The 27,569-nt window shown below is 56.3% G+C and overlaps 1 protein-coding gene and 1 long non-coding RNA gene across 10 annotated transcripts in view; one reads left to right on the top strand and one right to left on the bottom strand.

Moving 5' to 3' along the window:
* RIPOR3 (RIPOR family member 3) overlaps positions 1 to 27,569 on the top strand; it is a 74,614-nt gene that overhangs the window by 14,749 nt on the left and 32,296 nt on the right. The window contains exon 1 of one of the 9 annotated variants that reach the window (XM_070589447.1): positions 4,448 to 4,787. The exons of 5 other annotated variants lie outside the window; for them this stretch is intronic. The gene's annotated coding sequence lies outside the window, so the exon portion shown is untranslated. Of the gene's footprint in view, positions 1 to 4,447; positions 4,788 to 25,391; positions 25,703 to 27,569 lie in introns of those variants that run through there. 3 more of the 9 variants (XM_070589443.1, XM_070589441.1, XM_070589445.1) reach the window with 3 other exon arrangements.
* LOC139078275 (uncharacterized) lies at positions 24,679 to 26,931 on the bottom strand. The gene is made up of 3 exons (XR_011531176.1): positions 26,614 to 26,931; positions 26,370 to 26,424; positions 24,679 to 25,323 (listed from the first exon to the last, which is right to left on the bottom strand). It is a non-coding gene; the product is annotated as an uncharacterized lncRNA (long non-coding RNA).

Genomic DNA, 27,569 nt, shown 5'->3' with positions numbered 1-27,569 from the left:
GCCTGTGGCAGCTGCTCAGTGAGGGCTCTTCACAGCCGCATCCTGACCGACCCCTCGGGTTTCATTTCCTGATTCTGTGATCTTCACACTGCTCCAGCCAATGGTCCCATTCATTCAGTCATCCATTCATTCATTTTCTTGGTCCTATCAATGAGCCTATGAGTGGGGAGGTGCTATGACTATGCCCATTTTCAGGTGAGGGTCCACGCATACAGGCTAAGCAAAGGCTCACAGGCCCAGAGCCAATGAGGGGCTGTGCTAGCTGTCTCTTGCTTCATAACACATGACCCCCACGTGTTTGTGACCTCACAGTTGCTGCCGGTTGGGAGCCCAGGCTTGGCTTGGCTGGGTCCCCTGCTTCAGGGTCTCTCAGGCTGCCATCCGGGTGTTGGGGGCTCCAGTCATTTCGAGTTCAACCGAGGCAGGATCCGCGTCTGAACTCACTCAGTGACGTGGGTGGGATTCAGGCCCTCTGGGCCCTCCGTCCCTAGCCACGTGCGCCTCTGTAGCATGGCGGCTTGCTGGGTCAAAGTGAGCGGGCCAAGAAGGGGTGTATGCATACGTGTGTGTGTGCACGTGTGTGTGCATGTACGTGTATGTGCACACACGTGTGTGAGCATGTGCGTGTGTAGAGCGTGGAGTCACTGTCTTCTATAACCTCATCCTGGACACGGCGCCCCACCACTTTTGCCGTGTTCCATCTGTTAGAAGCACGTCACGGGTCCGCTCACACTCCAAGGAGAGCATGGGTCTCTGGGGGCCACGTCAGAAGCTGCCCACCCCAGGGGCTGAGCCTGGGTTTGAAGCCAATTGGGGCTACTGCCAAGCCTGTGCCCCACCCCGAGGGAGCCGAGAAAAGAGCTCTTGCCCCCTGGCCGCCCAGCCGCCACACACACAGTCAGGACTGACCCTCGCGTTCTCTGACTCTGTGCACATTTACCGAGTGCCCCCTACGTGTCAGACAGAGCTGACGGGGACAGGCGTGGCTCCGCCCACAGGAGTGTCCGTCCTGGTGGCCCACAGGGCTGCGCATTTCCTCACTGTCACATGCGTATGCAGAGAAAATGTCTTTTCTTTATTTCCTGTAACCGATCTGAGATTTCTCACAAACCCATCCTTGGGCAACAAGGAAAAACACCAGATTTAGTCTAATCTGCTCAATTTAATCGGATCCAGTCCTTAGGCCTCTAGGTAATGCTAGTCTCAGATCCCGCTGCTCCCCCCTCAGCCCTCGCTAGGACGGCACAGGGTCTGTGTGTCCTGGGCTGTGACGATGATGAGACTCCCCAGTGGAGGCGGGGGTGGGACCCCAGCCACACCTGTTGCCCGCATCGCCGCGCGCCTTTCTGGCGTCTGTGGCCGAAGCTGCGGCTGGAAGGACTCCTGCCCTGGGCCTGGAGCCCTGCCTGACGACCTGCCCCCACCGTGGCTCAGACCCCCTGCTCCACTGCGTCTGGCCGTCCACCGCCAGTCCCTGCTGCCCCTCTGCCCCTCGCCCTAACAACGTGTCCCCCACCTGAGTAGGAACATGCTGAGCCCCATCCTGGACGTGGGGGGACACGACGTAGCCAGGGCAGTGGAACATCGGGGCTTCCTTCCTTTCAACCGGCTCCAGGTTCCCCACCCCTAAATGGTGGGTGGTGGTCTCACGGCGGCTTCCTCCTCCAGCCCCCAGAGGATCAGCGCACACTCCTGCCTTTGGGGCCGACTCTCCTTATATAAAAACACCAACAAATGGAAGCAGCTGACGTGTGGCATGGAGTCTCTTCTAGGCACTTCACATGTTAACTCATTTCATACTCACAGCAACGCAGGAGGAGGTACTCTTAGTCTCATTTTACAGACAAGAAAACTCAGGCACAGAGAAGTGAACTAACTTGCTCATGGTCACACAGCTAGTAAGTGGCGGAGCTGGGATTTGAACCCAGGTAGCCCCTGAGTCCATACCCTTCACCACTGCCCTCCTCCAAGCCATGGTCCTCTCCAGGCGGAAGCTGAGGGGAAGGGCAGAGGGATGTTCTCCCTTCTTCTGTGCGATGCTCCTTCTGCCACAGACAGCAAGCCTAGGGTCATGGGTGGAGGGAGATGTCTACTTTCTGGACAATTTGGGGAAGTTCTGTGTCCCTGCTCTGTTAATTGGAGGCTAAAGGACTTTTTAAAAATGTTTTCTCAGGGCTGGCCTGGTGGCGTAGTGGTTAAGTTTGCGGTTTGCAGGTTCGCATCCCGGGTGCGGACGTGGTACTGGTTGTCAAGCCATGCTGTGGTGGCATCCCACATATAAGGTAGAGGAAGATGGGCACAGATATTAGCTCAGGGCCAGTCTTCCTCAGCAAAAAACAAAAAGTGAGTTTTCTCACGGTGGTGGCTTTTCCGTCTCCTGTGTGGTGGCAAAATCTCTCTTGATGATGAGAAGCTGAACACGGCCTGGTGCTGCTCTGTATCCTCTGCACGAATCCACGCCTTCCCCAGGCAGAGGGATGTCTGAGGACCCGGCGGGGAGGGGCTGCTTACCAGAAAGGCAGAGAGGGAAGCACAGGAATCGTTTTCAAACTGTTGCCTTTACAGAAACTATCCTGGACTTTGTCAGTGGCGGTTGTGTGAATGTGCTGCGGGAGACACTCCCGGGTGATGGAGTGTGGAACTGTCCTCCCATTCCAGTCCAGCGGCCATGACAAAGTCCCACGGACTCGGCGTCAGAGCCTCCATCACAGCTCAGTCTCTGTCAACAGACTCTGGGACCTGGGCAGAGGCCCAGCCTCAGTTTCCCCATTTGGGGAAGAAAGAGATGAATCTGTCACTCTGAAAAGATGAAGCAGACAGTTCCTGGTGTGCTGAAGAGGGCGAGAGTCACACTAGGGTGGCGGGGGCGAGCAGGTGCTGACCCCATGGTGGAAGGAGGCAGAAGATCTGAGAGCATCCCAGACACGCCGCTTCTCCGACCTCCTGCCTCCTCACCCCTGTCCAAGCCGGTCTAAGTGAGAGCGAAACGATTGCTGATACTCTAACTACCACTTACGACGTCAGGCACTGCGCAAACATCATTACATCGGGTTCTCAGAAACGGCCCTGCGCAGTGGGGAGTATTATTACCCCATTTCACAGAAGGGAAAGCTGAGGCTCAGAGAGGTTGAGCACCTTTGCACGACGACACAGTGAGCATGTGGCAGGCTATGATTTGTCCCCAGGTCTCCCTGAGTCCCTGGCCTGCGCCATCGTCCCGCTGCTGCTGTGCCTTTCAGGCTCCTGGTTGGGGGAAGAGAAGAATTTGCCCCAGAAAAAGCTTCAAGAGCCAGACTCCAGAAATGCCCAGAGCTGTTAGTTCCGTGTCATGGTCCACGCCCCCCGGGCTGGGAAGGAGCCAGGCCGGTCAGGTCGAGTGGCCGTGAGGACATGTTAAGAACTTCCAGCAGAGACCCAGTTTTGCAATGTTCTAGGACGAGGCAGGGAGGTTTCCTCTGGGGATGGGGTGGAGGCTCCAGTCCCTTTAACCGGAGGAGCCAGGGGTGGAGGGTGTCACATTTGCTAGCTGATGGTTAATGTTCCCTCCCAGGGGTATTTGTGATTTACGCCGATGTTTTCAAACAAAATCCAACCAAGCCAGACTCAGTGCCCCAGGAAGCTAAGGAAAAAGCATTCATGGAAACTGTGTTTTGGGGCGAATAGAAGGATATGCCAGACTACTTGCCCCCTTTTGACTTTACTCATCCAAAGCAGAGGCCGTCTTATCACAGAGAAGCCCAGGAGGGGTCTCCCAGGCTTCCACAGTTGAAGATGTTGGTGACCTTTCTCTGCGTTCGAGGCCTCTTGTCTTGGTTGGATGGAAGAAAAAAAGAAAAACAAGCCTCCAGATGTTCTCCCTGTCACGTTAGCCAAACGCTTGTTTGGTTCCATCCTGCGGCCTGACTGGGAAAAGAAAGAATGTGCGCTAGGACTGTTTGCATTACAAGTGACCAAACCAATGCATACTGGCTTAAACCAGAAAGAGAATCCATTGACTCACATAATTTAAAGCCTAGGATTAAGCTTAGCAGCAGGTATGGCTGGATCCAGCAGGGTGGATGGGGGTGGGGCATCCTAGGGCTGATTTTCAGTGCCCCCGGCCTGGAGGAGATTTCCTTGGCTGAGCCCGGCACAGAGGCTGTAAGGATGTGGCGGTCTGAATGGGCCTCTGTGGTGTGCACGAAAAAGTGGGAAAGGACAATTCACCAGGAGACACCTATGGTGCTGTTAGATGAAAGGTCACATTGACAGAGAGATCTCCTTCAGTTTTGTGTGGTCCAATGAGATCTTAAGAATCTAAGCCATTTCCAGCTTTGAGGAGCCTTAGCATCTGGGTTGGGGTGGCAAGTATGTGACGCCAGACATACATTCTTCCCCATCCTTAGTTCATGGCAGGCGTGGCTAATTGATCACAGCACCCTCTCCTAGTGAGCCCAGACACAGCCTCAGAATCCATCTCAACACAAGACCGGAAGCAGCCCGTATGCAACCAGCCAGTGTGAGAACAGGGGCCGGAGCCTATTTGCAGTTTCTGTTCTAAAGCGACGGGGCTCCGGGGACCGGAGTTCTGAGAGCTGCAGTGACTCGCCCGGGGTTGTGCGGGGACTCGGCGACCGACCCCTCCCAGCCTCGGCCAGCCTCCTTTCCTGTGGGATCCTGCCCGAAGCGAGCGCGGAGAGGTCTGTCCCTCAGGACTTTCCCACTCCGGACAGCTGCTGCACATGCAGAAGGGGCAGACTTGAGGTCAGAGGACAGCCAGAAAGCTCGGCCGCTGACCGGCTCTCACAGTGAGTAGTGCCCGGAGCTGAGCGCGGCCCATGGGCAGACGGGCAGGGGGCCCGGTCAGACAGTTTGTCCGTCCACAGGGACCTCTGGGGTCTTCCTGGTGCCCTACCTTACACACAATAAAACTCCCGCTCGGCATCTCAAATGGGAGGGGGCTGAGGTCACTCCCTTCTGGGGACGGGTCCGAGTGGTCCCGAGGGAGGACAAAGGGCTGGCAACCCATCCAGGGAAGCCGGGAAGCAGAGCTGGGTCCCGACGTGGCTCTTATCCTCCCAGCTCAGCCTCACCCCGTCAGAAGGGGAGAAGAGGTGTCAAAGGACCAGCTGATTATTGTCTGTGGGAAGGGACCGCCCTGACCCCAAGGCGCCTGTTGTGGTGTACGTGACATGAAGTTAATAATTTTAGCGGGCTGGTGCTGGGCTCACGATGTGCTGCTCAGAGCGACAGGCTTTGTCTGCATCCTCTTAACTCAGATTCTCGAGACAGTCTGAGCAGTGGGCGGAGTGGTTCCTGGGAACGGCCGCTGACCCGAGGCTCGGAGAGTGGGGCAGGACGCCCGCAGCTGCCCCGCGAGGGTGGCGGCCCGGATCAGCTCCACCTGACCCGAGTCCCGATCGAGCGGCGCTCCGTGGGCTGGAGGACTGAGAGGAGGACTGGGCGGCCTGTGAGAGGCCCTGAGAACCCTTAGGGACGAGGCACGGCAGCAACGTCCGAGGTGCCGGGTGGGATCCGAGCAGCACGCGGTCCTTCCAGAAAGCGCAGGGTGTGCCCCTGGGACGACGGCACGAGACAAGGCTGAACAACCGCAACGAATGCCCGTCCGACTCCCGCAGCCGAGCTCGTGGCCCACAGCAGGCGCAGTCAGCGGTTTCAAACTTCCCATCTACAACAAGCCCCTCATTGTACAGGGGAGGAAACCGAGGCTCAGAAGGGAGAAGCGACTTTCCCTACGTCACACAGCCCGTGAGCAGTGGGGCCAGGACTTGAATCCGCGTCGTGGTCCCGCTTCGGCTGACTCCCCGGGGGCCCATGAGAAACAGCAGGACCCGAATGGTGGAAGGCAGCTGTGGGCCATCTGAGCGGAGGGTCTGGGTGGACCCCGGAGGGAGAAACACCTAGGGGTGCTGTGCCTGGTGCCCCTGGGATGGCAGTGATCATGGCAGCACCTGTGACGTCTGCCCCTGGGCTCAAACCCAGGCCCCGTGGCTGGCACTTAAGAATCACCCAGCTTCACAGATGTAGCCAATTATTATTGCTTATTTATTTCCTTTTGGAAATTTACTTTGAATTCCTGTTGGCTCTCCCCTTCTTCAGGGGCGCTGGTCCTAATCCAGGCAGCCTTGTCTGATGACAGAAGCAGACGCTCCCAGGTGGGCTGGACGCTCCCCGCCTCCGGACGGTCTGGCAGAGGCTGGTGGGAGAGTCCAGTTTGCGGCTAATCCTTTTCCTCATCAGCAGTCAGCTCCTCGGACCCCCGAGGGACGTCTGGAGGGGCTGCTGATGGTGGAACCAGCTGGAAGGGAAATGCGAGGGCAGATGTGGCCGCAGCACAAGGCCGGCGGTTGGCGGGGCCTCACTGCAGTGGAGCAGACAGGGAGCTGCACTCGGAGCCCATCAGACGCAGGTTCAAATCCCACGGGCTCCGCTCGCTGCTGAGCCCCTTCACCTCGATGGGACTCAGTTTACCCTGGTTGTGCCCCAAGCACTGGTCCCTGCCCTCGAGTGAATGTTATCTGTCCCCATTGTTGGCTGAACACACTGTGGGGCCGAGGGAACGGAAGACAGCTTTCTGCCGGGTCGCAGCCTGCCCCTTCTCTCCCAGGCCCCTGACCTGCCCTTCGGCCTCCCGAGTCCCTGGCTTCACCCTTTGTCCGAACGGCCGAGAGATTCTGATAACAGCCACTCCGAGGCTGAGGGAGGTCGTCCCGAGGACAGCGTGTTCCTACAGCCGTGTCCTAACCTCTTTCCCGTCCTCCCAGGGCTTCAGACCAGGACAGGGAACTTGTCACTGGGATGTGCAAGGACACTGCTTTGAATCCCAGACTCCCAAACGGCTTCTGCCCTTTTTTGGTTTTGATGTGGTCTCTTTGGGTTCTGTGGATCATAAATCTACTCCAACAATTTCAGGTAGAAAAGGGATCCATTGGAAGGTTATAGAGATGTTTCTTTTGGTCATAAAACAATAAACATTAAAAACCCCAGGAAACCCAGTAAAACTAATTTGAAGAAAGAAGATTTGTTGGCTCATGTAATAGCAAAGTCCAGTGGTAGGCTGGCTTTCAGGTGAAGTTTGATCCAGCCACTCAACACTATGCCTGGAATCCAGAGTCCCACAGCACCTACCCCTCTTCCACATACATCTGTGTGCATGTGCCCCCAGAACGGCCACCTGAGCTCTAAATATCCATGACCTTTCAGCTCAAGTATCTGCACCAACAGGAATGTTCTTCTGTGTCTCTTGATTTGCATTCCTGAAGGAGGGCTCTGATGTCCAGGCTCATCCTTTTGGGCCAAGCATCAGAAGTCTTATGTTTCTGGCCAGTGGGTAGATGGTTTCTTCTGAGTCCAGCGTCCAAGGCTTGTTCAGTCATTGGTAGTCAGACCATTAGGGTCACGTGTCCACGCCACCTCAGTGGAGGCAGGATGTCTGAGAAGGAGTCATGGATCAGGCAGCCACCAGGGGCAACGTCCCCAAAGACCCTTCAGACAAAGGCCTGGAGACTATCTGAAGGGTCCTATTTTGTTCTTAATTAGTAATTTTAGGAAAATTTCTAATTTGGTTCTGGTTAGGAATTTTTTGCCTCGCTATTTCCTGAGGCTCTGTTTCTGGTTCATTCAGGAGGAGAAATTCAGATTCGGGTTCAAGAAACGGTTTTAATCACTGTCCCCGGGAAACCAGTCCACACCCACGTGTGTCGACGGCCAGTGAGCCCAGGATCGTCCCAGACGGCCGCTCACGGCAGCGGAACCACTGCTGCAAACAGACTCTGCATGCCTGTGTTACTTCATACCAGGAAAAGGGCTCGAGCCTCCAAACAATGCACCCACATCATCCGTTAGGCTGGAAGAACTTGTTTGGCCAAATTTAGAACCCGCAAGAAGGTCAGAGAATAAATTTAGGCCTGAACTCTGAACCTTGAGGGCTGGCAGCTCCCTCTGGCTCTGTGTCCTTGCTGGCTTTGCCTGCTGCGCTGAGCTTGTTAGGATTTTCCCTCTCACTGCTGTGTCCGCAGAACTCTTGCAGGATACCGTGGCCTTTAGGGGTATGACCTGGCGTCTAAGCCTGTCTCTACTGCTTAGAAGCTGTGTGTCTCTGGGAATATGTTTAACCTCTCTGAGCTTTAGTTTCATCATTTTTTAAAGAAGAAGGGAGGATTATAATAATATCTGCCTCATAGGATGTTATGAAGATTAAGTTTTTTTATTGTGGTAAAATATACATAACATAAAAGTTACCATTTTAATCTTTTAAGTGTGCAGTTCTGTGGGATCGAGTATATTCAGACTGTTGTGAAATCATCACCACCATCCATTTCCGGAACTTTTTCATCTCCCTCAACTGAGGCTCTGTCCTCATGAGACCATAACTCGTCATTCTCCGCTCCCCAGCCCGTGGCAACCACCATCTGCTTTCTGTCTCCACGAGTTGGACTGTTCTAGGAACCTCACATGAGATGACTCAAATATGGGGCTGGCCCTGCGGCTGAGTGGTGAAGTTCACGTGCTCCACTTTGGCGGCCCAGGGTATCACCGGTTCGGATCCTGGGCGTGGACATGGCACTGCTCATCAGTCCATGCTGAGGCAGTGTCCCACATGTCACAACTAGAAGGACCCACAATTAAAATATGCAACTATGTACTGGGGGGATTTGGGGAGGAAAAGTAGAAAAAAAAAAGAAGAAGCTTGGCAACAGTTGTTAGCCCAGGTGCCAATCTTTAAAAAAAAAAAAAAAAAGATGAATCAAACAATACTTGTCTTTTTGTGACTAGCATCCTTCACTTGGCATAATGTCAAGGTCATCCGTGTTGTAGCACGTGTCAGAATTTCCTTCTTCTTTAAAGCCAGATAATATTCCATCGTATGTAGACGCTGCCATTTGTTTAATCATTCTTCTGTCCCTGGTCACCTGGGTGGCTTCTGCCTCTGGCTGTCGTGAATAGCGCAGCCGTGAACATGGGTGAGCAAATAGCCGATCAAGTCCCTGCATTCGCTTCTCCCCAGGAGTGTGCTTAAGAGATATTCCGGAGAGCCTTCAGCCCGTGCTCGTACGTAGCAAAAGTTCAACCTATTGTAACTAATAGAACCAGTGTTAGAAAGATAGTGGGTAAACTTGTTTAAAACTCGGATTAAAGAGCGAGGTGTCGTTTTTGCCCGTGAAATTAGCAACAGCTATGAGCTGATGGCCCTGGCCACAGCTGGGGGTCGTGAGAGGGTCCCTCACACGCATCCGTGGGGCGTCTCTCTGGAAAGCGACTCTGTCTGGAAAGCGACTTGAAGGACTAAAAAGGATATAGTGAGGCTTCTGGAGGTGCTCATATCATTGGACCGAATAATTCCATTTCTGAGAATCCATCCTAAAGCCAGAAGCTGAAATGCAAACCCAGAGTTGAGTCTGCAGAAGTCGGTGCCGGCCGTCTTCATGACATCGTGGAAGCAACCCTATTTCCTCCCGCAGGGAGCAGTTAGGAAATAACGTCGGCGCAGCCTTGCAAGGGGATAGTTTGCAGTCCTCAAAGACACTTATGAGAATAGTGAAATGGGAACATGTATATGCTATCCTGTTTCATGAAAAAGAAGGCATAAAAAGTGTATATGTTTATCCAATAAAATAGATACCATTTATGGCAAATTTACCATGTGCCAGAAACTCTGCTAAGTTCTGCATGTGCTTTCTCTCCTTTACTCCTCCCAGCAACCCAAAGAGTTGGTTCCATTATTTCTCCATTTTACAGATGATGAGACAGAGGTTCCGAGTGGTGACGGACCTCTGAGTGTCACATAGCCGGCAAGCGACAGAGCCGGGATTCAAACCCAGGGCCCTCTGCTCCAAACAGCGGAAACAAACAGAAAGAACAACTGTGCAGGGCAGGCTAATCTTGGCTCCTTGGGAGAGCAGGAGGGAGTTTTACTTTCTTCTTCATACTTGTCTGTGTTTTTTTACCCAAACCAGGGGGGTAAAAAAAAAGAAGCACATTAGATAAAAAGGGAAAGAAAGAAGCAATTGCCTCTTGTATGGCCGCCATTTTTGAAGATAAAACATCCAGGTTTTGTGTCTCATGCCACAAACTCAGTTTGTGTCCATTGTTTTCTGGTTAAAGGACAGCAGAGTGTCCTGGCTGTGTCTTCTGGCTGTTGGCTTAATGACCATGGACACACACACACACGCACACACGCACACGGCCCACGCCGCCCAGGACAGGACAGGACAGGACAGGACAGGAGAGAATAACCAGCAACAGCCAAAACTCTGCTGGATCGATGCAGCCTGTTACAGGCGCAGCTTTCCAAAAGGCAGTGCTCAGTGAAATAAATATTTTTCCTGTGAGAAGAGGCTTATGTCGGCGATCTTAACAACCCCCCAATTCATTCCAGATCCGCTCCGAGTGGCTGGCGTCAACGCGCCCATCTTGATGTACTTAGGGTCCCTTAGTAACTGCAGTGTGCCTGTGCGGCTGGCTGGCTTCTCCCGCTCGGCCGCGTGCCGGGGCGCCAGGCAGGAGGGCGAGAAAGAGTTTATCTCTTGGAGAATGCTCTCCCCGCTCCTCCTGAGCCCCTACAACTTCTTGGGGTCCCCAACTTTCTTTTCCTGGTGAACCGCCACTGTTGAATCAAAACTGGAGGCCTGAGAATGCAGCTTCTCTTCTTGGCGACGGCCCTGTCCTTTGAGTCCTGGAGACAGTCTGCAGGAAGAGCTTGGAGGACTTTGCAAACACAGCACATGAAGAAGCCTGGGTTATCTCAAAAACTGAGAGCGTCAGTAGCTGGCAAAAATTAATTGATTCATTCCTGCATTCATTCATTTACTTGTTCACTCCACAATTGTTTCCTGGGCAGCCCCCACCCCCCGGCCCCGCCAAGGGTAAGATTTGGTGCAAAGCTAGTATAAGCTAGTACAAAGCTGCTGGAGATACGGGATTCCTTCCTTCATCCATTCATTCGTTCAGCACACATTTACCCAAGGCCTCGCAGGCGCCGGGTGCTTTCTGGGGGCCGGGCCGCTGGCGGTAAACGCCTCCTAGACTTTGCCTTCTCGCTGGGGTGACAGACAAGGAGATGCAGCCAGAGGATATCAGACGGCATTTAAACGCTGAAGAGGGAGACCAGGCCGGGATGAGAGACTGGGAAATGGGGGGCGGGGGCCGTCCCGCTTTTAGATGAGGGGAAAGGACTTATGAGCAGGTGCTGGTGAAGCCGGAACCTGCAGGAGACCAGCGGAAACAACTGAGGAGGCACAGGCACGAAACAGCAGCGACTCACGGGCATGTCGTTCCCTTTTCAATTATGTTTCAGTCCTGATTGTGCCGATGAGAAAGTCTCTGTTTGTTAATATGTCTTTGACGCCCGGCTGAGACCCACCGAGCTCCCCCTTGACCACAGAGGCTCAGCTGGCGAGCGCGCCCACCTGCACTCGAGCACGGTTTCATGTCCAGTGTGACTATTTTGCGGCTCCTGCATGCGGTATCGTCAATGGCCAATGATGCTGGCTCTTCATTTACAGTCAGCATTAAGGCATCCTTTTTATATACACTGTTTGTTGAAAAGCGAGTTGATTTAAAGAAAAGTATTAAGCAACTTATAATACAGGTGGTACTTGAATACAGGGAACATTGTGAAGGTGGTAAATGAATGAAATTTGGGATACATTAAAATAAGACGTGACCCTTCTCCTCGTGTTGCTCCCAGCCTGGCTCCGGAGATGAAGGCACTCTGTGTGACCCAGCCTGTGATCCCCGCCTCCCTTTAAGGGGCTCTGCTGCGGGCAGCCTGAGGGCAGGGGCGGATTTGCACCTGCCGAGGAAGGACCCGCAGAGCACTCCAGGCCAGGGGGAGCAGCGTAAGCCAGGGCAGAGCGGGTGGGAAGATGAGGAAAATCAGCCCGGCCTCGTGTGCACCGGCACCGAGCAGAGTGGCTGCGGGAGGCAGGTCCGAGGGAGACGACCCCAACTTCCTATCGTCCAGGACTAATCCTAACACGAATTCTAAAACTTCCACTTACTGGGCACGGCTTTCTCGCATTTTCTGATGTGATCCCCGCAGACCGGCGAGGTCGCAGTGTGGCTGCAGCCCTGTCCTACAGACGGGGAGCTGGCAGCCCAGACCTGTGCAAGGTCGCACAGCCAGGAAGTAGCAGTCAGCACTTTTTTTTTAATCTATTTTTTTATTGAGATATAACTCACATGCCATACAATTCACCCTTTTAAAGTGTACGGTTGAGTGGGTTTTATCATATTCACAAAGTTGTGCAACCACCGCCGCCATCTAATTCCAGGACATTTTCATCACCCCACGTAGAAACCCCGTACCCACGAGCGGTCACTCCCATTCTTGTCTGCTCCCAGCCCCGGCAATCACTAATATACTTTCTGTCTCTGTGGATTTGCCTGTTCTGGACATTTCATACAAATGGAATCCAGCATGTGGCCTTTTGTGTCTGGCTTCTTTCACTCAGCATAATGTTTTCAAGATTCGGCCACGCTGCTACATACATCAGTGCTCCGTTCCTTCCTGCGGCCAAATACCCTATTGCATGGACGTACCGCATTTTGCTTCACCATTCGTCAGCTGATGAGCATTTGGGTAGTTTTGACGTCCTAGCTGTGATGAATAATGCTGCTGTGAGCGTTGGGGCGCAGGTTTCGTGGGGACACGTGTTTTCACTTGACTTGGGTGTCTACCTAGGAGTGGAATTGCTCCGTCATATTGTAACTTTATGCTTAATCATTTGGAGAACTGCCAAACCATCTTCCGACGCGGCTGCACCATTTTCCATTCCCACCAGCGGCGTCCGAGGGGTCTAGTTTTTCCACGTCCTCGCCAACCCTTGTTCCTGTCTGTCTTTCTGATTCCGGCCCTCCCAGTGGGTGTGACGTGGTATCTCCTCGTGGATTTGACTTGCATTCCCCAGCAGCTGAGTCGCGTTTAACTCAAAATTTACGGTCCCTGCAGCACAAGCTCCCAGCCTCGTGTTCCCGGAACTGGGTTCAACAGGAACAGAGACGGGGAGGGCTAACCGAGGCTGGGTGAGTGGGTGGGGAAGCAGGCTCCGTGAGTGCTCCGAGTAGGGGAGAGAAGAGCTGTCAGAGGGGTTACGGGTTTGGAGCCTGGGAGACTCTGGGGTGTGATGGGGCTGGCGGGGGCCCGTGCCAGGGGCAGAGCTGGTGGCCTGGACCTTTCTCTCTCTCTGGGTCCAGGGTCAGTCCTTCCTGACAAGGACAGGGCCTTGGCCTCAGGCCCATCTGGACAGAGGGAGGCAGAGGCTTGGCAGCAGATCTCCTCCTCGGGGAAGCCTGCACCAGGCGCCAGAGGAGGGAGCCACCCCCAGGCCCGCGACGGACTCTGAGGGGAGCTCAGAGCCCTGAGGCCGGTGTTTGCCAGCTGTGCCCACCAAGATCGTGATGCGCCTGCCACCTACTTTCTCCCAAGTTGTGGCCTTCAGGGTCCTGACTCCCCGAGTGGCCTGTAACACCCAGGACACTGGTCGGGGCTCGTTCCCAGGCCCTTGGCGTGTGGGGCGGGCTCTGAGGCCACTCTGAGGCGCTGTTGTCAGTTGCCGGCTGCTCTCTGATCATTAACGTGTGCAGTGCTCAAGCTTCTTCCGTATTTACTATGTACCCTTATGACCTCCCTGCTCTGATGCTTTACACACGTTGTTTCCGTCCCCATTTCACAGAGGAGCAAACTGAGGTTCCAGGAGGAAGTGCGCCCCACAGCCAGTGAGTGGTACCGTCAGGATTTGAACGGGTCTCTAACCACCAGGCTACCTGGGAGGGTGGCTCACAGAGCAGCCTTCCATTCCAAGGCTTCCATTACAGAGGGTGTGGAGGTTTCCTACTGCTGTGTACCCGAGTGCCACAAAGCTAGCAGCTTAAGGCAGTCCTGGTGCGTGAGCCCCCAGTTCTGGAGGGCAGAGTTGGTGTGGCTGGGGTCTCTGCTGGGTACCACAAGGCTGTCGTCAGTCCCACGCGGCTGTAGGACTGGGGCCCCCACTTCCTTGCTAGCTGTCAGCTGGGGCCACTTTCAGCTCCCAGAGGCCTCCCGTATTCCTCGCCACGTGGCCCCCCATCTCCAGAGCCAGCAGGGGAGACCACCCTACCCCGGCTCCCTCTCATGCTTCAAATCTCTTCCACCTGGAAGAGCCGGTCCTGTTCTGGGCCCACCTGAGCGGGTCAGGCTGGCCCAGGTTCCAGGAGGAACCACAGAAGGCGACCTATTCACAGGACGCACACTCGTTACATGCACAGGCTGTACCCGAAACTCAAAGGAGAGGATGATACAAGGTCAGAGGTCACTGGGGGTCGTCTGAATGCTCTGCCTGCCGCGGAAGATCTTAGGGTCTAGTGGTAACGGTCACGGTAGCTACAGTAACAGCGATACATCCTTTCATTTGCTTAGAGCGTCATCGTTTTCAGACTGATCCTACATCTGTAATCCTGTTGGAGGCGCTGTAAGGTACATGCATTATCCCTATTTACCCACGAGAGAGGCAAGTGTCTAGTTAGCCCGGCCGGGGCTGGCGTCCAGATCTGACCCCCGGCCCAGGGCTGTTGGTGCCCACAGTGCCTCTGCTTCCCATTAGAGCCCCAGATCTCATCGCCGTCCTTGGAAGGGGCGATGCTTCTTTTCCAGCCAGCCCAGCCCTCTGGGAGGTTTCCCTGTCAGCTCGCCGCATCGGGTCATTTTTACAGGAATCACCACTGGCCTGGGCGAACCTCACCTCATTAAGCAGGAAAACAATAAGGCGTGAGGGGTGCAGAATCCAAACAGCACGTGTGCAGGAAGGGCCCAGCCCCGCGGGGGGAGGCGGCTTGGCTGAGGCTGGGATGGCTGGCCGACAGCGAGGGCCACGCTCTCCAGAGGACGCCGTGTCAGGCAGCAGTGCCCGCCGTCCCCCGTCAACGTGCGCCAGGCCTTCTACTTGGGACTTGACGTGGATGCCCCAAGCGTCAGCCCCTGGGTGCCCACATCTTCCAGACTTCTCATGGGGTACCCCTTGCTTTAATAATATTTAAACCAAGGCCCAGACCCCAGTGAGAAACTCAGCTCCCCCTGACTATCCCCAAGGATTGTCAAGGGTCTTAACGTTTCTTCCAGGTATCTTTGTGCTGATATGTTAACTTTTTAAAATTCTCCATTGTTCTCCTAACATTGCTGTCTTTTTTCCGTTTATCCCACGCTGAATGCTGCTCCTATCCTTTCACTTTTCCTAAAGTATTGCTGGCACAGGCTGCTGGGGAGTGGGCTCTAGAAATGTCTGTTGTGAGCCAGTGTGAAGGAATCTGGCTACTTTAAAGGGGGGGGGTGGTCCCAGAAGGTCACTGAGTGGATCCTGAGGGGCAGCTGGAAATGGGCCGGAACCAAGATGGAGCCCAAGACTGGCTCACAGTGGACAAGCGGGTCAGGGCCCACTGCAGCCGGATGGACGGAATCCCGTGCATCCCCTCTGTCCTGCTCAGCCTGCTGTGGCTCCTGTGTGGCTCCTTGGTGAGGGGCCATGGGGCCGTGGGCCAGTTCCAGCAGACTGACAGCAGTAGGCAAGAACTAAATCCTCTAAAGGAAAACAGCGCACCATCAGGAGGAGAGAAAGTCCATGGAATTTGGGGTGATGGGAACCCAGGGGGAGCACACTTGGAAGTAAATTCTAGAATTCCTGCCCTAAAATTTCATTGCTTGGAGAATTCCATGTGTTGTCCCCTCCCCTCCCCCAAGCCTTCCCCTTCTCCAGCTGTCAATTATCAAGAAGCACATTTCTGTCTTTTCTTTTTTTTTTTTTTTTGAGGAAGATTAGCCCTGACTTAACATCTGCCAATCCTCTTCTTTTTGCTGAGGAAGACTGGCCCTGAGCTAACATCCATGCCCATCTTCCTTTACTTTATATGTGGGACGCCTACCACAGCATGGTGTGCCAAGTGGTGCCATGTCCACACCCAGGATCTGAACCGGCGAACCCCAGGCCGCCGAAGTGGAATGTGCGCACTTAACCGCTGCACCCCTGGGCCAGCCCCTCTGTCTTTCCTTATAAGGAACAGTCTAGCACTTCCTCTCCCACCCACCAGTGCTTGGGGCCCACCTTGGTGCACCCAAAACCTCATTAAACTGCTGGGCTAAACAAGGCATTTTCTACCTGTGATGGGTTGAACTGTGTCCCCCTAAAAGGTAAATTGAAGTCCTACCCCGTTGTGCCTGTGAATGTGACCTTATTTGGAAAGAAGGTGTTTACAGATGCAATCAGGTTAAGGTGAGGTCATTAGGGTGGGCCCCAACCATGATGGTGCCCTTTATAACAAGAGGGAGACGCTTCGTGAAGACAGAGACGCACGGGGAGGACACCATAGGACGCCAGGGCAGACACTGGAGCGGTGCGGCCACAGACCCAGGAACGCCAAGGATGGCGGGCCGCCACCAGAACCTGGAGGAGAGACGGAAGGACTCTTTCCGGGAGCTTTTAGAGGGGATGTGGCCCTGCCCACACCTTGATTTTGGACTTCTGGCCTCCAGAACTGTGAGATAATACATCGCTGTTGTTTCCAGCCCCCAGCTTATGGTGCTTTCTTACAGCAGCCGCGGAAAAGGACCACGCGACCTCAGGCCTCCGCGTCAGCAGCACAGAGCAGCAGGAGAAGCTGCAAACTGTGGTTGGGAGTCTCCCTTTAAAGAGGAGAAAATGGCGCATCCTCGCAGCTGTAAGGTGGGGTAACTGTAAGATCGTGTCCGTGGTTCCTATTTTACAGACGAGCAAACTGCAGCTGAGGATTCGTCCCAGTCATTTCCAGAAAGAGGCAAAGGCTGGGCTTCAACTCGGGCCTTTGACCCCAAGACTTACACTCGTCACCCACCCTTTGAAGCTGTGGACGTGTCTCTCACAGGTTATTGCAGAGTCCACAAATCCTGGTCCCCAGATGTCACTCTTCCTTGTGACCTGAGCTCATAACTTAGTGCCGCCCTCGTCCCCACGGGAACCACCCGTGGCAGCCACATCCTCTGCGAGGATGGAGCGAGCCCTCTCCCTCGTGACTTCCTCACAGCGCTGGGGACGCATTCCCGCTGCGGTCATCTCCCAGCGGAGCCAAGTCAGAACGTCTGGCAAAGAAGGAACGAACTGATAAACAGCGTAGCACACACTCTCCAGGGCCTGTCTGCAGCGTTTTGCAACACTTTCACAAAGTCCGGGATTACGACTCCGGCACGAGCTGTTTATTTCAGGCTGTTAACCCCGTACACGTCCTGCATGCTTGGGAATCCGCTGGCTTCGGTCCTGACGTCAGGAATGGCGCCCTCGCTTGGCCTCCGTGCGGGCGCCTGTCGTGGCCAGTAGAGCAGGGCTGCAATACCTGGGGGGACCAGCAGGGGGCTTCTCCCATCAGGAAATGGGTTTAAAGCAGACGATTCTTGAAATTCACGGCTTTGGGTTCTAGAAAACAAGTCTGTTCCTCTGGGAGGAAATCCACTCTCTTTACAATGTGGGTTGACCATCTGGCATAAAGGTGTGAAGAAAACCTGGCTTTTCCTGCCCCTCTGCCCCAGGCCGGCCCTGGAGCTGCGGCCGGGAGCCCGGTACCGTCTCTGTGTCTCCAGCCGGCACCGGGCGGAGAAGGAAGCCGCACATCACACTGTCGAAGGAGAAGCAGAACGGCAGGCCGGCTGGATCTGGCTCTTGTAAATTGTTTACTCGGGACGACCAGATGGCTCATCTCTCGCTGAACCCTTGACCATTTCCTGTGCTGTTAAAAGCCGGTGTGAGCAAACAGTCCCGTTCCACCGGCCCACGAGCCGAGCGAGGCGCAGGCCTGCTGGGGGAGCCGCAGGCATTCCAGGGGGCTGACTCAGCCGCTGGGCTGGCGATGCTCCTGGAGACCCGGCTCTAGGTAGTCCACTCGGGTTGGAGAGCAACCGTGGTGGGGTGGGCTCGAACTGCTAATACCCACGGGCTCCCCAGGGACGACCCTGCCCCTCGCTCACCTCTGGGGCCCTCCAGCGGGGTCCCCTTTCATCCCACCCCCTCACCTCTTGGCACTCAAGTGCTCAAAATGTGTGCGAATGCCAGCATCTCCCTCCTGCACGCTGCGTGAGTGTGGAAAAACTCCTTCCCCTCTCTGAGCCGTAGTACTCCAGCTGTAAACGGGGCTGGGTGGGGGGCTGACATCGCTTCCCGCCTGCCTTACGGGCTGGGGGAGGATGTGTGGAAATAGGACAGATTGTGTAAAGGCTTTGCAACTCCCCCCATCCCGCCTTTACTGTGACAAGACCCGGTTGCGATGATTTTTGAGGAGTGGGAAAGGGAAGCCATGGGGCCTCTTGCCTTCCTGGGCAGTGGATAGGGAGCTCTTGGCCATCCCTGTCTGGGTGCCACCCTTAGGCATTGCTGGGCAAGGCCTCCCCGGGGTGGGGGGGGGCTCCTTCAGGGCCTTGTGGGTGTGGTGCGGGGTGAGATTTTAATTCTGGGTGCCCAGCAGCCCCAGCCTGGGTCTTAGAAACCTGATGGACATTCAAAAGCTCACTCTGTTCTTCGGGGGGGGGGGGGGCGCAGAGGGCGAGGCTGCGGCCTGGAGACCCGTGAGGCCCAGCAAGGTGACGGGGGCGTGGCCCGGGGTGGGCTGGGAAGGAAGGGGAAGTTTCACGGTGTTTGAGGAGGAAGATGCCCTCAGGACTTTCCTCCTGGCGGGGAAGACAAAGTTCTCACCCAGGGAGGCAGACTTCAGTGGTCAACAGACGAGAAACTTCATCTCAGAGCGGGAGAGAGTGGTTTCCAAACTCTGAAACGTAGAAGGACAGTGTTGACAGATCTGGTCGCGTAAATGTTCGCAGCTTCTGTTATACACACACCCCCATCAAGAAAAGGTTGCAAGGTGAGCGGGGGGCTGGGAGAAAACCCAGAAAGGATCACCATCCGGGATTTGCAGACAGCTCCCAGGAACCACCAAGAAAAAGCTGGATAACTGGGCAAAGGAATCTGAGCTGGTGAATCCCACAAGAGGAAGGTTCTGGCAACAATGAACATGTGGACACGCGCCCCTCTGTCTCCTCGGGAATCAGGGAAGTGAGGTGAGAACATGGCCCACTCCCTGCTGAGTACTGGCCAGAACGAGGAGGGGGGCGTCCTGGGCTGGGAGGGTCGTGGCTGCAGCAAAGACAGGATGGGGCCAGCGGTGGGAGAGCGCCCACATCAGACTCAGGGTGGGACAGCTACACCGTTGTAATGGTGCCCCCTACCCCCCACCCCCTTCAGAGACCTGGCGGTTTGAGGCCTGTGGTCGAGAGTTTGGACTGGGAGCCGAGCCGCCTGGGTTTAAGTTGCTCTTTGCACCTTCCTGTCCCGAGGCCACATTGTGGGGAGGGTCAGCGGGGCGAGGGTGAGGACCGGCCGGGCTCTCTCGGCTCCTGGGTCTTGGCTGGGAGTCGGGGAGTGGGAGCTACACCCGGGGAGTGAGAGGTGGGCTAACCCGATCCACATAACGGAGGCTCTGGTGGGGAAGGAGGGAGAGGGAGCCTGTGGGCTGGAGGTGGGAGGGGTGGGAAAGGGCAGGGGGCCGAGTGATGGCTGTCACGGGCCCCTGAGCACCTCGGCCTTCCTGGGACTCTTGTTCCATAAAAAATACTAAGTAGTGTACAGTGTTCCCCCTTATCTACAGGGGAAACGTCCCAAGACCGCCAGTGGATGCCTGAAACCACAGATGGCACCGAACCCTGTGTAGACGGGGTTTTTTCCTGTATGTACAGACATATGATAAAGTTTAATTTATAAGTTAGGCGCGGTAAGAGATTAAGAACGATAACTAATATTAAAATAGAACAATCATAACAACACACTGTAATAAAAGTTACCATAGACCTTAGCAACCTCAGCACATGATTTTCTTCCTTTCCTTATTAACTTGAGAACTTTCACTTTTTCGCCTAAAGGAAGCGCTTTACGGCTTCTCTTTGGCGTATGCGAATTGCCAGCATCACTACTCTTGTGCTTTGGGGCCGTTATTAAATAAAATAAGGTGACTTGGACACAAGCACTGCAATGCCGGGACAGTCGATCTGACAAGCGAGACAGCTACTAAGAGACTACCAGGTGTCTACGTGCGGACACGCTGGACAAGGGACGAGTCATGTCCCGGTGGGATGGAGCCGGACAGCGCGAGATTCACCACGCGGCTCAGAACCGCGCGCAATTTAAAACTCACCAATTGTTCATTTCTGGAATTTTCCATTTAATATTTTTGGTCCACAGTTGACCCAGGGTAACTGAAAACCTTGGAGAGTGAAACCGAGGGCAAGGGGGGACTACTGTATGTTACAGCTGAACTGTTATAAAGATGGATGTATTATATAATAAAATACATGCTGTTAGAGGACATGTACAATATTATGTAATAAAATATTTTCTTTGACCTAAAAGTTCATTTTTTGTCTTCTGGTTTTGGAGGTGACCCAGGCGTCTCCACGGGACCCATGCCCTGTGCTGGGGGACAGGCGGCCCTGGGAGGGACCTAGCTCTTGTTCCGGAGGCGGCAGTGGGCAATGGGACTCTTTCCAACTCTTCGGGCTGCTTATAGAGAGATGCTGCTGCCCCCAAGTCCAGCTGCGTGGTCGCGGGACTGTCTGTGTCCCTGAGACGATGCAGAGTCTGGGCGGGTCGTCTTGTGTGGGGCGGGCGGCCGAGGTGGCCTTCCAAGTCCAGCCTCTCGGGTTTGAACCCGAATCCTGCCTGGGTCGAGCTGACCCAAACAGTGTGTGTTCATCAACGGTCAGGTTCTCTGGACTGAAAAGGCGGGGCGTCCTTGGGTCTCCCCTCGCTGTAGGCGGCTTGCACTGAAGGCAGAGCTCCGACGTGACAGCAGACGAACCCCGGGAGGAATCCGACCTCTTCTCCAAGCTCGTGTGCTCACTCTCAGGCCTCCAGGCTCTCGTCCATGTCCCGGCGCATGTGCACCTGTGCACGCGTGTGTGTGAAGGGTGCGGGTGGCAGAGGCCCCACGGGAGCTGCAGGCCGAGGGCCCCTTCTGAGAACGTCAGACTGCCGGGCCCCAGATTCCCACAGCCGGTTCACGGGGGGCGAAGAAGCCTGAACAGTGTCTGCAGCCCACCAAACCCAGTCTCAGCGCTGCTCCTGTCACCCGTGGAGAATCGGCCCTAACGCCCACTGCTCTGATCCATGGTCCCTCGAGGGCAGACTCCGCCTCCCAGGGCGTGTGGCAGCGTCTGCAGGCATTCTTGGTGGTCACAACTGGAGGGGCAGCGCTCCTGGCACCCAGTGGAGATGCTGCTAAAGATGCACGGCCCCCACGGCCAAGAGTTATCGGGCCCCAGCTGTCAGTGGTGCCGAGGTCGAGAGACCCCCGTACCCGACTCTGGAGTTAATTCTTCGGACAGCGCCCCGCATGTGGTGAGCGCTCTCTAAGTTGACTATCATCACCGTTATTGCTGGTCTCGGATTTCAGCATCCAACAGAGGCGCTTGGCTGGAACGGTGAGCAGGGGGCCTCACCCCATCCTCCCCTGAACTCAGGGTCAGGAGGGGTCTCTGCTCCGCCTCTCCGCTGTCCTGGCCCCCACTCCAGCGCTGACCCTTCTGCCCGCCCTGGTTTTATCCCTGGTCCGACAGCAGGCCAGGGTGGGGCGTTTGAGGGGGTTCAGCTGCCCCTTCTGTGCCTCCCAGAGGCTCAGCTTTCGTACCTCCACCCCTGTTATCTTTCCTCCGGGCTCCGTCTTCCCGTCCTGCCCCCTGGCACCTGCACACACTCCCACCCCCAGGGCGGCCTCAGGGGGCCCCTTCCTCGAAGAGTTGCTATCTCTCCCAGGCGACCCCTGGCTGACCCGGCAATGGGAGCGTGTTGGTGGTGTTGAGGGCGGGATGGGGCCTTATAAATTAAAACACCCTCTGGATATTTCACAGAAGTTCATGAATCATCTTTACCCCGTAAAACCCCAGTGGAGTTAGCTAGGAGTGTAGAACATATTTGTGGACCTTTAAAAATTTTTTTCTTTTTTTTCCAAGAGGAAAGTTTCTCCTCTGATCTCAGGTTCATCCTGAAAAGCAATTTTCTCTAGTCGGAGGATGCAGTCAGCTTCAAGGCTTAATTACTGTGCATCCCAGGACAGCTTAATTAATCTGTCTGTTTTTTTTCAAATTAACATATTTTTTTCTAATTATGAGGGAATACGTGTTCAGTGTAGAACATTTGTAAGGTATTGTTTCAGAATTAAATCTGAGACCATGTTGCATGTAGTTTACTTCTTGCTCTTTTTTTTGAGGAAGATTAGCCCTGAGCTAACATCTGCTGCCAATCCTCCTCTTTTTGCTGAGGAAGACTGGCCCTGAGCTAACATCCATGACCATCTTTCTCTGTTTTATATGTGGGACGCCTGCCACAGCATGGCTCAACAAGTGGTGCCATGTCCATACCCGGGATCCAAACCGGCGAACCCCAGGCCACCAAAGCAGAACATGCAAACTTAACCGCTGCCACCGGGCTGGCCCCACTCTTTTTTTTTTTTTGAGTATGCCCCCCTCTTTTTTTTGGTGAGGAAGATTGGCTCTGAGCTAACATCTGTTGCCAATTTTCCTCTTTTTTCTTTGTCTCTCCAAAGCCCCAGTACGTAGTTGTATATCCTAGTTGTAAGTTGTTCTTGTTCTTCTGTGTGGGATGCCCCCACAGCGTGGCTGGATGAGCAGTGTGTAGGTCCACACCCAGCATCCTAACCAGTGAACCCCAGGCTGGCAAAGCGGAATGTGTGAACTTAACCACTCGGCCACAGGGCCGGCCCCACATCTTGCTCTTTTTGGCTCGACATCTTATTTTAAACAATTGTCTTTTCCCATGTCTTTATTCCTCAAAAACACATTCCACATGGATTTCCTCCATAGGGCTGAGCCGCGGTTACTTACCCTTTCCTGTGTGCTTGGCCATTTGTGGCTGTGTCCACGGTCTCATCTGTGAAATGGGCACAGGTGCGCTGTGAAGTCCACTGCGGTGGCCGACCTGTCCGTGCGCGTGACCAGTCCTTAGTGAGCCTGTGGGCCTGAAGTGGAGCAGGACAGGAACACCCGCCAGGCCTGCCCTGGGCAGCAAGGCCCCCGGGCTGCGCACTGTGGGATAAACTGAGGAAAGGAAAGGGGGACGGTGACCTCTGGGGGACAGTTGGGGCTCCCTCAGGAGCTGCTTGTTCTCTTACAGCAGAGACCAGGGCCGTCCACTCATCTGGCCCTCCATCAAGCAGGTGGTCCCGGAGGGTGGCAGAGGGGGTGGCAGGACCCAGGACGGTGGGCTCCTATCTGCTCTACTTAAACCAAGGGTCCTTCGAACCCATCACTCTCTTCAATCAAAGATGCTATTACTCGAAACAAGCCAGCGGCTTCAGCGTGGGCTCCTGCTCTGTGGCCCCTGGCTCTGCGCCTGGGCCAGCCCTGTGCTCGCTTGACCAGGGAGGGTGACAGATGTCAGAGAGCAGAAGTCAGGACGGAAAGGAGACGAAGGCAGGAATAACTCTCTGGCCGAGCGAGTCCTGGGTCCTCCGTGCGCTCCTCACTCGGCCCAGAGCGTCCTGTGCTGGGGGCAGCCCTGAGCTCTAGCCCGGTCTTCCCATCTCACAGGCAGGAAGACAGAGGCCCAGAGGGGAGGGGACGTGTTCAAGGTCTCCCCGCTTCCTGGGCGCGCCTTCCCGGCCCCAGAGAACCTGGCTCAGGGGGGCTGAGCAGACGCCCTTCTTGCAGTCAGGAGAGGAGCATCAGAAAGAGCCGGGAGGGAGAGGGGCGCCCAGCAGGCCCAGTGGGCTTGAGGGGGAGTGGGGTGCCCAAGCTGGTGGCTTCTGTGCTCAGTGGGTCGGCTGCCGGCCTTCCCTTCTCTGGGCATCAGCAAATGTCTGGCCCTTGTTTGTGAGGACGCAAGGGGTGGGCGGTCAGGGATCGAGAGCAGAGGGCAAAACCCCAGCTCCAGCCGCTGTGGGCTGCACGGGGTGTCTGAGCCTCCCCATAAATGGTGGTCTGTGTCATCCCAGGGGACATGACCTTGGGCCAAAGGGGCAGAGGCCTCCCGCTCCCAGCCCCTGACGGAAGCTCGGTGTTCAATGGCCTGGCATGCAGTAGGCACTCACTCACTATTTGCTGAGACACAGCATTCTCGGACCAGCATGCAGGGGGCTTAGTGCCTGGGTGAAGGAATTCAGGGGCTGCAGCTACAAAACCCAGGGGCTCTGGAGGCCTGCCCTGCCTACTTCTCCTTCGATGCAGCCTAAACCCACTCCTCCCCCAGAGTGTGGTCCCGCCTCAGCCCTCAGAGATCCCCTGCGATCGCTGATGCTCCAGCCAGACCAGACTACTGGCAGGTGCTCTGACTGAGCCCATCTCTCTCACCTCTGTGCCTTTGCACATGCTGTTCCTAACACCTGGCACACTCTTCCATCCCATCCTCTCTCTGCCAAGCCACTTCCTCCTCCTTCTTTAGGCTTCCCCCAGGGGCTCTCCCAGTCCCTCCCCTGGGGTTGCCTTTGGGGGTCCTCGTCTGCTCCCCAGGCCTCGGCTCCCTCTCCATCACAGCACAGTCTCATCACCTCGTGTCCTCCTTGCCTGTGTCCCAGGCTGTCTCCCACTGGACTGGTTCACAGCTGTATGCCCAGTGCCTGCATTCAGTAGGCACTCAATACATGCATGTTGAGGGAACAAAGTGAGTGAAGGGACCCCAGACACGGTTCTGAAGAGATGCCCTTCCATCATTCATTTATTCAGCAATCACTCATTCTGCTGGTATTTATCAGGGGCCTCCTCCTTGCTGAGGGTCTGGGGTGCGGCTGTGAAGACAGGAAAGACCCCGCCCCGAGAGCTGAGACCCACAATTACTGACAATTTGGGGCAGTGACAGGTTCTCTGAAGGATTTGGAACAGCGTGAGGGGTGAGGCCGCTGCAGCCACGGGGCACAGGGGGAGTTTCCCAGGAGGGGCCTGGTCACTGAGGCCTGGAGGCTGGGAGGAGCAGTGTGGAAGGCCTGGGGGAAGGGTGTGCCAGGGAGCGGGCACTGCCAGTGCGAGGCCTGGAGCCTCCAGCTGGGGCGCAGGGGACCGTGTTGGGCCAGGAGAAGTTTCCAGCTCCTCCATCCTCCTCTGGGTGATCCGGGCGGGTCTCGTGACCACTCTGGGCTGGCCTGGCCGCCGTAGGTCAAATGAGCAAGTCGGGCTCAGACGGTGCAGACGGTCTGGTCCCCAGAGCCTCCTCGGGCCGCCGTCCCTCTTGTGTATAAACTCGTATTCCGTGCCCTGGCTATTTTGCCGTTTTCTCTCATGCTAACCCGAAGGGGCTATTTTGGAAACTCTGTAAGCAGACTCAGGCCTGGCTGGCACTGGAGCGGATGTAAAAGAACCCTAAGTGAGGGACTCGGCATAAGAGCCGCCCAGCCCGGGCGCCCACGCCGTTAAATTTAGAAGCCTCACCTCCCGTGAGGTGAAATTGCAGGTTCCCCGGCGGGCGGGCGGCGGGGCCGGTGCGGGCAGACGGACACGGTGCAGTGGCTCTGCTCCCTGCAGCTGCACCTTGGGGACAAGGCCCAGGACAGTCTGGGGAGCAGCTGGCTGCGTGAGGAGCCCCTGCAGCTGGTCTGCCCGCCTGCGCTCGCCAGCTGGCTCCAAGCGGCATCGGTCTGAGCCAGTGCTGCCCGGGGTGCCAGGCAGAGAGAGGCGGCGAGGGACACCGCGGAAGAGGCAGGCCGTCTGCCACTGAAGGTTTGGGCCCTGCACGACTCCTCTGCCTCCCTCCCCTGCCCAGGGGCCCAGCGAGGCGTCTGGCCTGTGTCTCATACCCTGCAGGCTGCTGCCCGGAGCTGCCCGAGCGGCCCTGCCCAGGGACTTCCCAGACCTGCCCACGATCCAGCAGCTAAAGGGTTAACGCCAGCCCCGGCAGGGGCGTGGGTGGAGGGGGTGTAGGGGGAGAAATGGGGCCCTCTGTGGTGCCCAGCCTCTGTTCTGAGCTCAGTGCCCTTGCATGTTAATGATGAAACATTAGGCATTGCTGCCTGTGGTCAAGGTGACTGACACTTGTTGGGGCTTTTCGGGAGCTGCACCCCGAAGGCTCCTGAGGGTCAGGGGTCTCAGCCTGGCTCATGGAGCGGCTGAGCTGTCTGGGCGCTGGTGCCAGTCCCGAGGGGCCCACAGGGGCCTGGAGGGGACGGGCTTCGTTTTTCTCGGCCATCCCCCAGGGCCATGGGTCTAGCTTGGCAGGTCCCCTTCTCGAACCTGCTTCCATTCTGGGGTCCCCTCCCTCCCCGTCGTCCGGGGTCTGGCTCATGGGTTGGGGGGGGGGTGTGCCCTAGCCCAGCCCCTGGGGAAGCCAGAACAGCCAGCAGGAGTGTCCCTTGTGCCAGGGTCAAATCCCAGCTCTGGCATTTCCTACCTGTGTGACCTTGGCTGAGTCATTTCCCCTCCTCTCTGAGCCTCGGTTCCTTTATCTGTAAAATGGGGATAATAACAGTATTCGCTGAATATAGTGCTGGGAGAATTAAATGAGATCTGAAGCCCTTAGAGCAGGTAGTGGGCAGAGAGTTGGCACCCAGGGGTCAGAGGTTGTGCTGGCCACCCAGGGGTCAGAGGTCTCGCTGGCCACCCGGGGTCATCCATGGAGAGCTGCTGCTCTGTACCTGCTGTGTGAGGGCAGCAGAGCCGGCCCGCGCAGTTGCAGCGTCCGTGGCACCTTTCGCTCTGAACGGGGAGTTGCGTGGTGACACGGACTCCACGGTCTGCAAAGCTGGGAAGCTCGCTCTCTTCACAGAAGCCGCTGCCGCCAGCCCCACCTGGGAGCCGGCCCGCAGCAGAGGATCTGTCTGAGCCTCCTTATTGCCCCACGGCCTCGGCCCTGCTGGCCATGGGTGGGCAGCTCTGCCTGCCACCGCTGTTCTCCGCCTGTGAAGACGGGCTGGAATCTTCCAGGCACCCGGCCTGCCTGCAGGGCACTCTCTGTCCAGCGGGGCAGGCAGGTCACCATTCCCGGCCCGCAGCCAGAGGCAGCGGTGCCAGGGGAGGCCGCGTCTGGCTGGAGGAGAAGGAGGGCTCGGCCAGGAGGCGGGTCCTCCAGGGCGGCCAGACCTCGCAGAGACAGAGGCTCCCAAGCCGACCTCCCTGCCCTGGAGCCTCCTTCCTCATGTGAGGAGTGTGGTGGGCACCTCGGGGCGCTGTCATGCGCTGTGAACCGCCGTCGGGGCTGGCACTGAGCAGGGAGTCGGCGCGGCTGTTTCCAGCTGCTGAGCAGCTGTCCCGCTCTCCCCGGATCGGAGGGCCGAGGAGGCCGCAGGAGCTGCCCAGCAGGCTGGCAGGGGTGGGTGGGTGGAGGGAGGCGGTCAGCCGTCTGGGAAGGCGCCCGGAGCAGGTGCCGCCAAGGCAGCGGGGGGCCGTCAGTGTCTAACGCCAGCAGGAGGAGCCCTCACTGGGCACGCTCGCGGAGCCCCACTCGGTGCGTGTTCCCACCACAGTGGATCCCAAGCTACCGAAATTCCTGGAACCTTAACAGTTGACTCTCGCGACCTGGTCCAGGCCGGCAGCAGCCCGCACAGGTGGGGGCCGTGGGGACCCCAGACTGCGTGGTGAGAAGTGCTGGCAG

The sequence above is a fragment of the Equus przewalskii genome, chromosome 21 (assembly GCF_037783145.1).
Source record: "Equus przewalskii isolate Varuska chromosome 21, EquPr2, whole genome shotgun sequence".
In the NCBI taxonomy this organism is placed as follows: domain Eukaryota; kingdom Metazoa; phylum Chordata; class Mammalia; order Perissodactyla; family Equidae; genus Equus; species Equus przewalskii.
The sequence above is the reverse complement of the archived record's forward strand: the minus strand, read 5'-3'. Positions and strand labels throughout refer to the sequence as shown.